Raw genomic sequence first — 12,375 nt, forward strand, 5'->3', positions numbered from 1 at the left:
TTTGGGGTGTACTATGAAAGGTACAGCTGACAGGACTTGCTGATGCATTGAATGTGGTGTGTGAAGGAGAAGAAATGATCAAAGATCATTTTTGTTGCCTTGAGGAGTAATTCTCAGATGAAAGAAGCAACTACGGAATAACTTACCTGAGCAATTCTGGCAAGTCATCCAAAAAACAGTGCCTCAGGGAATGGAGAAAACTAGTCAGACTGTAAATACAAAGCTAGTGTTCCAATGGTAAATGATCCAGTTTACCTTTCAGGAGATGACAGTCATCACTTAGAGCCTTGCTATTTAACCTGTGATCTGGGGACAGCAGCACTGAAATTGCAGTCTCCATTCCCACTCCAGACCCTTGAATCAGAATCTGCTTTGGAACAAAGGAATCCCAGGGGATTCCTATCCACACAAGGTTAGAGATGCTGTGGCAAAGAAAGGTTCTAGCTAATTGGAGGCCTCGTCGTTTAGGAAAAATACAGAGGTACCAGGCTTATTTAGCAATCTTTACAAAATAGAGGTTACTGTTACTGGAACCACAACAAAACAAAACATTAAACCTAGCTCCTACAAGCTTGCTTCAAATCTCCTGACTTACCAGATTTCTTTCCCTTTCTGATGGTCTTCCTTTCCAATCATTTTAGTAATTGTACACAAGAGAATGGAAATCTGCACAAATCTGGTTAGCAGACTTCAGGGTCTTGTAATCAGGAATACTGCTCTCTGGTAATATTTTAAAGGAAACATTGCTTTCTTCAATTATAAATAGAGGTCATAGCAATTTCTGCACAGACCCTAAATGTTTTATGATGTTTTTAATGAAAAGAAGGCAAAGGAGCTAACACTTCAATATATCACACACACCAGAGCAGCAAAAAATTATAATAAGAATCTATGTACTTAACTATAATTTCAACAGGCAGTGAACCAACTGAGAACGGATCCATTTATATATAGCTCATTTCTCACTTGAGTTCAGGGGAACGTCACCGAGAAACACACTTCCCTCAAAATCCTCCTTGGAGAAGTCACTAAAAACTGTACACAAAAGCCATGTGTTTAAAAACAAAATCAAGATGTTTTCCAGAGCGATGGTGCTGATACCTCTGTATTGGCTTGCACAAAGGTTATTAATCAAAGTTTGGAGAGAATCAAAGTTCAATTCAAGTCAACAAATATTTATTGAACGCCTAGAACAGGCTTCTTTGAATTATGTGCATATAGAGCTACTGAAAGTTGCTGATTGAGGAGTTTTCACATTGATAATTTCAAAGACAAAAAGAGTGAACTTTCTTTAAAACTTAAAACGTTCACAACTATAAAGATTTAATCCTACTTTTAGAGTACTAAATTTACTGTCTTCTTTCTCCTTTGTTCTTAAATATCTGAATCTAGCAATACTGTTGAAAGTCCCTTCCTCAGAGAGATCATTCCTGCCCACCCAACTGAACATCGATTTTGCTCTTGCTACTCTCTCTCATATAAATTAGTTCTTTCCTTTCACAGCAATTAATACACGCTCTAATTTTATTTTGTGTGTCTTTATTTGCTTTCATTCTGTCTTCCCATTAGACGACTTCTCATGAGAACAGGGGCTGGTCTGATTTGCTCTTCAATGAAGACATGCTGCCTAGTGGAGTACCCTTTCAAGCAAACAATAAGCATTTGTTGACTGAATACATGAAAGTGTTCAGCTGTCAAAAACTTTTTTCTGTCCCACTGATTACCTCCTTCTCATTTCAGATGCCCTGATTAAAACTAATCTTTCTTTAAGTTTATTATTTACTTAAGAATACTACATATGTCTGGATAAAGCACCTTTGTTTAAAAGAGAGCCCTCTAACCCTAAATCTCAGCTGTCCTCATCATTCAAGAATCACGAACTATTAGAAACTTTTTACGGCTTTATTTAATGTCTGATATTCCTCATTTAAATCTGTATGTGGAACTCAGTAGAAAACTAGATGATCTTCACCAAAGATTTTCGTCAGTCACTAAAAGCTAAACAATAAAGTCTAACATGTAAGTAATTAGTACTAAAATTCCCATGAAAGTCATTTGTCTTTTCTATATTAGCCACATGAATGGTATACTTCAAAGAAAAACAAAATCAGAAACGACTAATCCATTAAAAAATACATAAGGAATTTAGAGGTGACCTAATGGAATGATCCCAGTTTTTACGTGGACTACAGGACAGCTGCAGCTGGTCTAACAACTACTAGGAGGGTAAGAAAACCGGTGGTCCACAAATAAGGAACATCAATCAAAGGAAAAGAGAAGACGAATAGCTCAATCTACGTTTATCTCCAGGTCAAAACTTCAAAGCTGAATTTCAGTGGATATGCTTAACAGGTTCGCCAGGAACAAGACAGAAAAGTTAGGAGATACATTCAGAAAAATGTCTGAAATAGTCCATTTTGCTTCAAAGGGAAAAAAACATTCTGTAACGGTTGATTTGAATCCCCAAATCTATTATGCTTGTAAAGGTTGTGAAGAGAGACTGCTGTGTACATTCCATAAAATTGCTAGTAAAGGATTAAATATCTATTAATGTTCTAAGTGCACATTTTCACTATACAGTGATAAATATTAAAGAAAACTGGGGAACTAGAGAAATAAAGGACATCAAAGGACCATTGCTAAAATCACCAGAGGTCACTGATTAACTTATAATGGTAAAAACAGGTAGCTAAATAAAATTTGTCTTCTACTCATCAGTTTAACATACTTGCCTGCCAAGATTACTATAAGGAACTTAGGGCATTGATTTGAAAAAAGGGGTACCAAATGCATTTAAGATAAAAAAAAGAAAGCTTAATTACAGTTATTTATATTCTCTACCTTTCCTCAGATTTCATGGCTGAATAATCAGAGGTCTAGGGCTAGGAAAGACTTTGAAATGCCATTTAGCCCTTAACATTGCCAGTGCTAGGACTCTTTCAGCTTTGTCAAGTCTCATTTGCAGTGGACTTAGGTGCTTAGCATTCAGCATGGTCCTCCCTGATTGACCTACATAGTTTAAATAATTTACTCTACTAAAGGGGTGTATCGGATTATTCAAAAGTTATCCTTCATACTCATTGGTTCAAGACTGCAATATTCCGACCAGTAAGATACGAGAAGATGTTTGCTATTGGCTTTTTCTTGGAAAGTTATAGAGAAAGTCACGGGAAAGGAGCCTCTCTCATAGCCATATGAAGAATCAACCTTAAAACTAAATCAACATTACAGATGGTAAATGGGAGAGATGGAAAAAAGGAAATCTAGATGACATGGATGAATAGCTGGATCTACAAACGCTAAACCTGTAAGAACAGTGGTTATAAAGAGCCAGACTATTAGTGGATGTCAGCAGCTCCTTACAAGATGTTATAAGAAAGAGATGGGTTCAGACAAGAAGTTCCTGGTGTGAAGCAGAAACATGAGAGAATGAAGGCAATCCAGCAGCTGGGTGCTAGATTTACATGATTGGAAAAGGTAATACAGATATTTCTTTCCCTCCAAACTCTGATGTTTCAAGTGGCTTCAATAGAGCCACCATTAATGTGAACGAGAGACATGGTTAGAGCACGGAAACTAAAAAAAGTAGAGGAAATATGTCTAGCAAAGAACACTGAGTGCAGTTGCTGGCACAAGAAAGTGGACATAAATAGATGAGAAGCCTACTACGATTTGGAGGAACTTGATAGTGCCAAAAACCCCACAGGACTAGACTGCAATGGCGGTGAGTATTTAAGCTTTAAGTGGACTCTTAGTCCCTCAAAGTGACACCAGCAGAAACTTGGTTGTGTAACAGATGCCCTAATGTCTACCTTAAATAAAATAATGGAAGATAAGGACAAGAAAGGACCTGTCAGTGGATGAAGGCAGAGGCCACAGAAAATAGTGGGCAAGAACATTTTAGCCAGAAAGCAGAAACAGGCTAATCAAGAAACTCCTGCCAATCCCCCCATTGCAAGGTCAAAGTATATTCCCAATGCCCATGCAGGAGAATTCCACTATTGCTGTGGAAAAATTCTTTTATTTAAATGGCAGTTTTTTTGTTTGTTTTTAATATAGTTATACTTGTCCTTGAGTTGCCATTCTGTTTGTACTTGTGTTGTGTGTGTGCGTGTGTGTGTATGTGTGTGTGTTGTGTGTGTGTGTGTGTGTGTGTGGCGGGGTGCTGATGGTGTACATGACTTGCTTTTTATTATGTAGCTGCCCAGTCCAGGAGGAGCTAACTCCAGGCCTGATGTGATGCAAATGACTGAGTATCACCAGAGATCCTGGATTTGAGGCTGATGAAATAAGTGGTTGGGGACATTGGATTCTTCCCTTGGGGAAGTGGACAGTGTTCTTTAATTAGCCAGAGGGTAGACTATACAGAGATTTAACTATCCATCAAATTAATTCTCTTTTCTTCCTAGCTGCTCAGACCATGATCAGCTAGTTATGTTACATTTCCCAGCCACAGTAGCCATTACTTATGACCATTTATCTAAGATCTCACTAATAGAACATGAGGAAAGTGATATTAGAGTACCAGATAGAAACCTCCAGGAGAGTAGACTTGCCTCTCTCATACTCTCCTTTCTCTTGCAATAAGCTTGAGCATGGACACACCTTCAAGCTAGCTTATACCGTGCATTTTACATGCAAGAATGCCCCAGGGCAGAGATTCCCAAACTTTCTCAGTTCATAGCACCCTTAAGTCTAAGCAATCTTTTCACAGTGCCCCTAGGCCAAAATAAATATCTAATGATTTCATTTCCAAGTAGTTAGGTTCAAGAAACTTAAATACGCAAGTCTTAATTATCTAGCAGGCACTTGAAAAAAGTTGAGATAGAAATATCCTTATTCTTATATAGACATGGTTATTTACTAATGAGATTTATGCATCTGTTGAGCTTTAAGTTCTCATATACCATCAACCTCATTTCCTATTCAATGTTGAGTTTTACACAATGCTTATTTACTTTTAAAAATCACAACTTTTTCTGAAAAGCAAGCTTCACAAAGACACGACGTCATCGAAAACAATGTAATGTGAGATCCGATATTGAAACTGATCTAAATTGCATTTTGGGTTTCTTTGTTGCTAATGTTCAATTTGCATTATCCTAACTAATACATAACTAAATTCTTGGCTAGCCTTCAAAGAAACACAAGAAAACATCATGCTGAATTAGAATGAGGCATGGGCTTATCTGGCACACTATTGCCTTACTTAGGGCTGAACTATAATGTACGAGAAAGAACATGGAAGAACGTGCAAGCTACTCTCTTGAATGTAACCCTTCAAAAAGTACCATGAACCTCCAAATGGTCTCCGAATACTTCTAGTGCTACCATCCCTGGTCCTCTTATCAAACGATAATTCTGGAATGTTCAACAGATAAACCTTGAAGAATGAATAGGAATTGAATAAATTATTTTGAATAGCTTATCTATTAACTCAATAAATATTTACTAAGTACTTACTATGTACACATTACTACTGAATTTTAAAATAAATATAAAATGCACAGTGCTATAACACATGGAGTATATTCTTTGCAAACTGTTCATAGGAAAAACAAATCCACATTCCTGTGACAGATTGAATTCTAAAACCCCACTAAGTCAAAAAGCAAATGTCTAGTGTTTTCAACATCAATCCCTGAGAAAAAATATTAGATTGGCATGCTCAGACATTTTTCTTATGGACTATATTCATTGCCCATCTTTACTGGGTAGTTCACACATTGATTAGCAGTAATATGTTTTGTTATTTTTCAACTATTAAAGTTGAATCAAAGGAGCTGTTTTTTAAAATAAACTTAAATATAGATCTAGAGATTCTGAGAGCTGAAGGGAAGATGAGCAAAGCTCTTGCTTCTCTGACTTACTCCTGGTAGTTTTAAGCCCTCTTTTGCCTTGCGTCTTCCACAAGCTAAAATCATTAGCTAGATCCCAACCTGAAAGTTGTCCCTTTGCACTTGGGGAACTCTGCTCTGCCCTTCAAGTTTAAGTCAAATATGGTCTTTTCAGTGTAGCCTTTTTCACACCATTTCCCAGAATTAATGATCCCTCCATCCTTTAGGTTCTCCCAGCACTTTATATACAAGCACATGAATTCATATATACATACTTCTGTCAGACTACTTTTTAAGTTATATAATCATTTTTGTTTGATATATTTATTGGGATCAGGGGTTGGTCAATTTTTCGGTAAAGGGTCTGATAATAAACATTTTAGGCTTAGTGGGGCAAAGGGTCTCTTTTGCAGCTACTCAGTTCTGCCATTGCCATGGGAAAGTAACCAGAGACAACTATATGTGTGTATATACATATATATATATATATATATATATGTATATATATGGTTTGTTTCAGTACAACTTAGGCTGTAGACCAGATTTGGCCAAAGGGCAATAGTTTGATGCTCTCTGATCCAAATTTTGAAGACATGAAGCCCCATATTGCTTATGAAGTTTCCTAGTCAGATCAATTGTCTTCATGAAATATGTTGGATCCTTTTTAGCCATTTCCCAAAATTCTGTGGGAATTCCTAAACAATAGGATTCATTTTTACTGAAAAATTTTGAAAAGGTCTTTAGTTAACAAAAATATAGCTCACATCAATATGAAGTGAGTAAACAATATGTTCAAGAAATCATACTCAATTGGGCACACAGATGTGTTTTCTTTGGTCTATCATGTTGACCCATACAGTGTCTTATATGTCAATTGATTGTTAATATTTTAAAATAGAAATCTTAAAAATTTAAAAAGGCTATTTCTTATTTTTCCTAACAACTTGGAAGACATAGCCATATTCTGGCTACCTTCACTTGTGGTGACAGTTAGTTGGGTCTGAATAGTAGCTCCCTTTTAAAACAAGCATGTAATCTCCAGTTTTCCATAGTGACCACTACTCTCCAACATTGAGTGTGAGGTGTGAGTGTTGGCTGCCATTTCCTTTACATCTGCCCAGCTTCTTCTTCTTTTTTTTTTTTGCATTTCTTGTCTGGTTTCTCTCCTCTTTTGAGTTTACAACCCCTAATATAGGTATTAACAATTCCTGGGTGATTTCAGACCACAAGTCCTTCACTTTCCTTGTACCCACCCATATTTTATTCCTTTCCTGCACATTCAAGGTAGGAATACTAATTTCTGTGGTGAATCAGTTTACAACTGCACGCACTGAAGCTGGAAGGGAAGGGCCTGAAATTCTCTATCTATTCTATACAAATGAAACAATCACTTTTTCTTTCCTCCAGCCCTGGTTCTGTCTTCCGAATGTTTAGTCTCCCAGGTTATCTTACTTAATTTAATTTAGCTACTTAGATTCTTCTTTTGAAAAAAGCAAATGCTCATTTACTTTTCCTTGATAAAATATAGGCACCAGCTACTAAGCAGCTTAAGCTCTAGTAGGAAGTCCATCTGAATGTTTATAGCAGTTACTTGCTGTACCTGAGATATATAAAGATAACTCCCTTACTCTTGGCAGAAGAGCATACATCCTAGTGATGGCTGCCTCACTAGTGGAGTTGGGCTCAGTTATACCTATTCACCTGTTCTGCCCTATGTTCCGCATTTGTGATATGGATGGATTGGGTCAGTGCATATACTTCAACTAAGATCAGTAATAGCAGCCAATGTTTATTGAGCATTGTCTGTGCCCAAGACTATCTTAAGATCATTTCCATACCATATTATATTTTATTTAATTCTCACAGACACTCATGGAGTATATACTATTATGTGTCTGATATATCCGTGACACAAAAAGTTAGGTAATTTCCCAAGGTCAAATGGAGGAGCATGGATTTCAAAACAGGAAATATGATATCAAAGTATATTCTCCTGACTGATGACCCCCACAGACTCCTCCCTCACTCTTATTAGATGACCATATAGCAGAACAAAGCCTCTTGTCCAAACATATTCAAATACAAGGTATTGCTAGCAATCTACTAATTCAGCTATCACACTGAAATCTAATGAATAATACTGCATTCCAGAACTACCCATATTTTTGTTTAGTAATGAAAAAATCAATACACATTTACTATTTTTAGGCTTAAAGAACCCAAGATATTGCTAAAAATTTTAATGGAAACTTAAAAAATTACACTATATTTTTTTCAGCCTACACAGGATGACACTACTCAAAGCTTGTTGTTCTCTGGATACTCTATTTGCTGAGATTTTTATTTTTTATGACCAAAGTGGGCATTTAGTTACAGCTGCTTTAAAATTTTTCTGAGATAAAGATTAAAGTTGTACCTTAAAACAGGGAACTCTGGGACCTCTATTTCCCATCTGTCTGTGTTATAATGGACTCAAAACGACTTTCTGGGGAGGATCTTGGGTTACCTGGGACCACTCCTACGGCTCATTGCTATACAAAACCACCTCTACTGAGGTATATCTCATAGTTAAACACCTCAACTTCTACAAAAGGGTATTAATTCTCCCCCTAGCTTGGCTGAAAAAGCACCTGACTTCGCACTTCCTGGAAAAACAGGGCAGCTGTCCTCCATGTACTTCTCAAAGAATATAGCTTTAAATTCATTATTGATCCATCAATCTCTTTTAACAACTTAAAAATCTCTTTAAAATACTTTGGAGGATTCCCCTAAAGCTACATCTATTTCTTAGAAACAGTGAAGAAATTACGTTCTTTCCTATTTTTACATCCCCCCCCCCAAAAAAAAAAATACATAGAATGTACATCTACCCACTTTTCTTTATAAAAAGTTCAGGCACCTCACAGACACAAGGTAAGAAAAGGATACTCCACATTCCATCAGGGGCTTGATGGCAGACCATCAGAAAGTGACAATCTGGACCATGTAAGGTCGAATCTGATGGAAACACTCCCTTCTTTCACAGAATTGATTTTCAATTAATTTTGCCATGGCAGATGCACTGGTCCATATTGAGGAACTATATAGGAAAGCACTGATAAGGGTTATCACTGTGTTTGTTTCTGATGAGGATGTCATTCGTGACATTATATGGTGTCTTTCTGAAAGACTTATTGGATAAATTTCTCTTTGGTTTCAATATCAGGCAGGATGGGGTTTCTCCCAGTAACTGGCTTCATTTCACTTATGAACACTATGAATCATGTGTGCCTCGTCTCTTGGGCTGCTGAAATGCTCAGCATCCAATGTGTGGCCCTTCTCTACAAAGAAGGTCAGACTTAAGTGATGTGCTGGTCCTGTTCCTGACTATCACAACCTTCAATCATCATCTCTTTTCTTCATCTATTTATTTTTCTTTCCTTTAAAATTATTTTATTAAATCATAAATGTACAATGGCTTCTTAACTCCATCCGCACTTAAATTTTTTAAAAGAAAAACGTTATGTCTTATTACACCCTGATCCTGGCTAATCGCTTTTCAAAATTTTGAGAAAAATCTTAAAAAAGGTTTCACATGTCACCTGAAATTTACAAACTTAACATTATCAAAGAAGGAACGCTTCTACACTCTTATGAAGACCACTAGAAACAAACAAGAATTAAAAAGCTAAGAAACTGTTTCAAAGGCATTTTTCCCCCCTACAATCCTTCCTCCACAATAAGATAATGTTATGAAATAATCCAGTCCATTCACAAAATGGCTTTCTGCATCTGCTCTGGTGTCTTCCGCCATATCGCTGCATAGTTATGCGTGACTGAGATAAGAGTTTCCTTAACATTGTTATTTCGATAACGTAAGCTGTTCTGTTACCTCTGGGCTCTCATCCTCTCTTCTTATACAGTGAAGCCCATGGAAAATAGGAAGAAACTCAATATTGGCTTCTCTCTCCATAACTCCAACTTCCTCCACTTCCTCCAGCACCATAGTTTGCTCCACCATATGGTCCCCCTATGTTTCTGCTACCACCAAAATTTCCAATCTTCACTGGACCATAGTTAGAAGTTTGCTGGTTATAATTTCCAAAATCATTGTAATTTCCACTTCCACAATTTCCTCCTCCATGTTGTCATAACCACCTCCATAGCCCCCACCCTGGTTGCCATGCCTGGTCCCCCACCACCATAGCTTCCCCTGCCTCTTCTGTAACCAGGGCTACCTCCAAAATTGCCTCCTCCAGGTCCTCCTCCATACCCATAATAGCCATTCCCAAACCCACGACCACTTCCATCGCCATCTGATCCTCCTCTAAAGTTACATCCTGGTCCTGGCCCCAAATTTCCACCACCACTGCGAAACTCTCCAAAACCAAAGTTGCCTCCTCTTCCACTTCTAGAACTTTGGACCTCCTGCATTTCTTGTCTAGACAAAGCCTTTCTTCCTTTTGCATTATGCATTATGGCCGTTGATAGTATGGTGTTTCTGCAACACAATCTTATCCACAGGACCGTGGTCATCAAAAGTAACAAATCCAAAGCCTCTTTTCTTTCCAGACTGCCTATCAGTAATGATCTCAACGGTATCATTTTTCCCATATTCTTCAAAGTAATCCCTAAGATGCCGTTCCTCAGTATCTTCTTTAGTCCCACCAACAAATAGCTTCTTCACAGTTACATGAGCCCCTGTCTTTCCAGATTCCTCTCTTACAACAGCACGTTTAGGCTCAACCACTCTCCCATCAATTGGATGAGGTCTTGCATCCACAGCACCACCAACCTCAGCCATGATGAAAACGTTACAAAACTAAATCCTCTTGATCTTTTGCTTGCAGGATCTCTCATTACCACAGTCTGTAAATTTCCCCCACTGCTTGTAGTAATTCCTCTTACTTTCTTCTGTGATTTCAAAGTTCAAGCCACCAATAAAGAGTTTATGGAACCCTTTTCTCTCTTGTCCCTCTCCAAAGAAACAGTTTCTAAAGCTTTTTCCACCGCGGACTCAGTCGCTTCTGCCGGAGGGACACGAGAGACATCTCTGCGGTGGAACATGAACCGGACTGGCCCTGGCGCTGCAGTGAAAACTACCGTGGCTGGAGAAACACCTCAAGGGGCACCTCAAGGGGCACCTCAGCACGCAAGCCAGCGCGGCGGCTACTCGTCAACCACTTATTTTGTTATACTGAACAGATTGTAGTAATACATTTTAACAAGATTTTCTGAACACAGGAGGGTAGGAATAAGCATTTAGTTTCTTTAGTATTTTTCCCTCCAGTGACCAGTTCCATTAATGATCCAGTGGCAACCACTAAAATCCTAAAAGTCATACTGACACCCCTTATTTCCACAGTTGATTCTGCTTTAGATTAATCCACTTAAAACTCCACTGCCACTGCCTTGGTCCAAGCCAACAGCATGTCTCCCCTGGGCCACAGCAATAACTTAACTGGTTTTACTCCCTCGTGTCTAATCGGTTCCCCTACCCAACCTATTCTCTGAGCTTCAGCCATTCTGGAAACCCTATGCTGACTTCGCTTTGATCTTAGGATAGGGTTCAAACTTCCTAAAAGAACTGCCAAGTCCCTGGAAAAGCTGGAATGATCACTTTTTAAAATCTAACCTATGGAACAGCTCTTACTTCCTCAAAAGTACAATGCTCTCCCATCTTTTGGATATTTGCACATGCTGTTTCCTGTACCTGGAATACTCCTATTCCATATTCCTGGCTCGCTTTTACTCACTTCTCAGTTTAAATGTTCCCTTTTTTAGGCAGGCTTTCTTGGCATCTTAGATTTGGTTATACATTCCCGTTACATGCCTCCAGGAGCAGTTATTTGGGAAGTACAGATTATTGTATTTGATTGCAGTGACTGATCGGTTAGTCTGTCTTCCCTACTGTACTATAGCAAAGGGACACATTTCTGTTCAGTGGTACAGCCCCAGTACCTGGAACTTTTAGGCACTTAATAAATATTATAGGCATTATAGGCACTTAATAAATATTGGTTGAATGATTGCATTAATAAGATAAATCCCATTAAAGCACCAGAAATGAGGAAAGGCCAATATAAGATTCCTGGCTAGTATATCTTTAGTGCACTCACAAATTTAATGAAACAAAATGCAAAGTTGCTCTTATTTTTATGTAAAAAAAAGTCATTACATTTGCTTATTCCTTGTCTGTTTTCTAATACTTTCACCTTAAAATAGGAGAATTCACACAAGCATATCATTCATAGGTTTATTCCTTATTCAACTGTAATAAATCACCGAGGGTAATAATAAAAGACAAAGTTAATCTTCAGAGATTTTTTCCACTTATCAAGGGATATTCTGCTATTTAGACTTAAAGGTAGATGTAGCTGTCTGTGTGAGAGTAAACAGACAAGAGAGAAAACTACCTAGTAATTTAGAGATACCATTTGCTTGCCAACATCACTGGTAGCCTCAGAGTCCCCTTGTGATGCATGATATCAATAGTTTCTACCTTTTCACTAAAATAAGTTGTGCTTTTACCTTTTCTGTACATACTAAAAGACAAGAC

General features: G+C 37.8%; 1 protein-coding gene and 1 pseudogene across 1 annotated transcript in view; both read right to left on the reverse strand.

Moving 5' to 3' along the window:
- RARB (retinoic acid receptor beta) overlaps positions 1 to 12,375 on the reverse strand; it is a 668,790-nt gene that overhangs the window by 405,817 nt on the left and 250,598 nt on the right. The window lies entirely within an intron of this gene.
- Positions 9,767 to 10,883, reverse strand: LOC109454522 (heterogeneous nuclear ribonucleoproteins A2/B1; annotated as a pseudogene).

This window comes from Rhinolophus sinicus, linkage group LG10 (assembly GCF_036562045.2).
Source record: "Rhinolophus sinicus isolate RSC01 linkage group LG10, ASM3656204v1, whole genome shotgun sequence".
Lineage (NCBI taxonomy): Eukaryota > Metazoa > Chordata > Mammalia > Chiroptera > Rhinolophidae > Rhinolophus > Rhinolophus sinicus.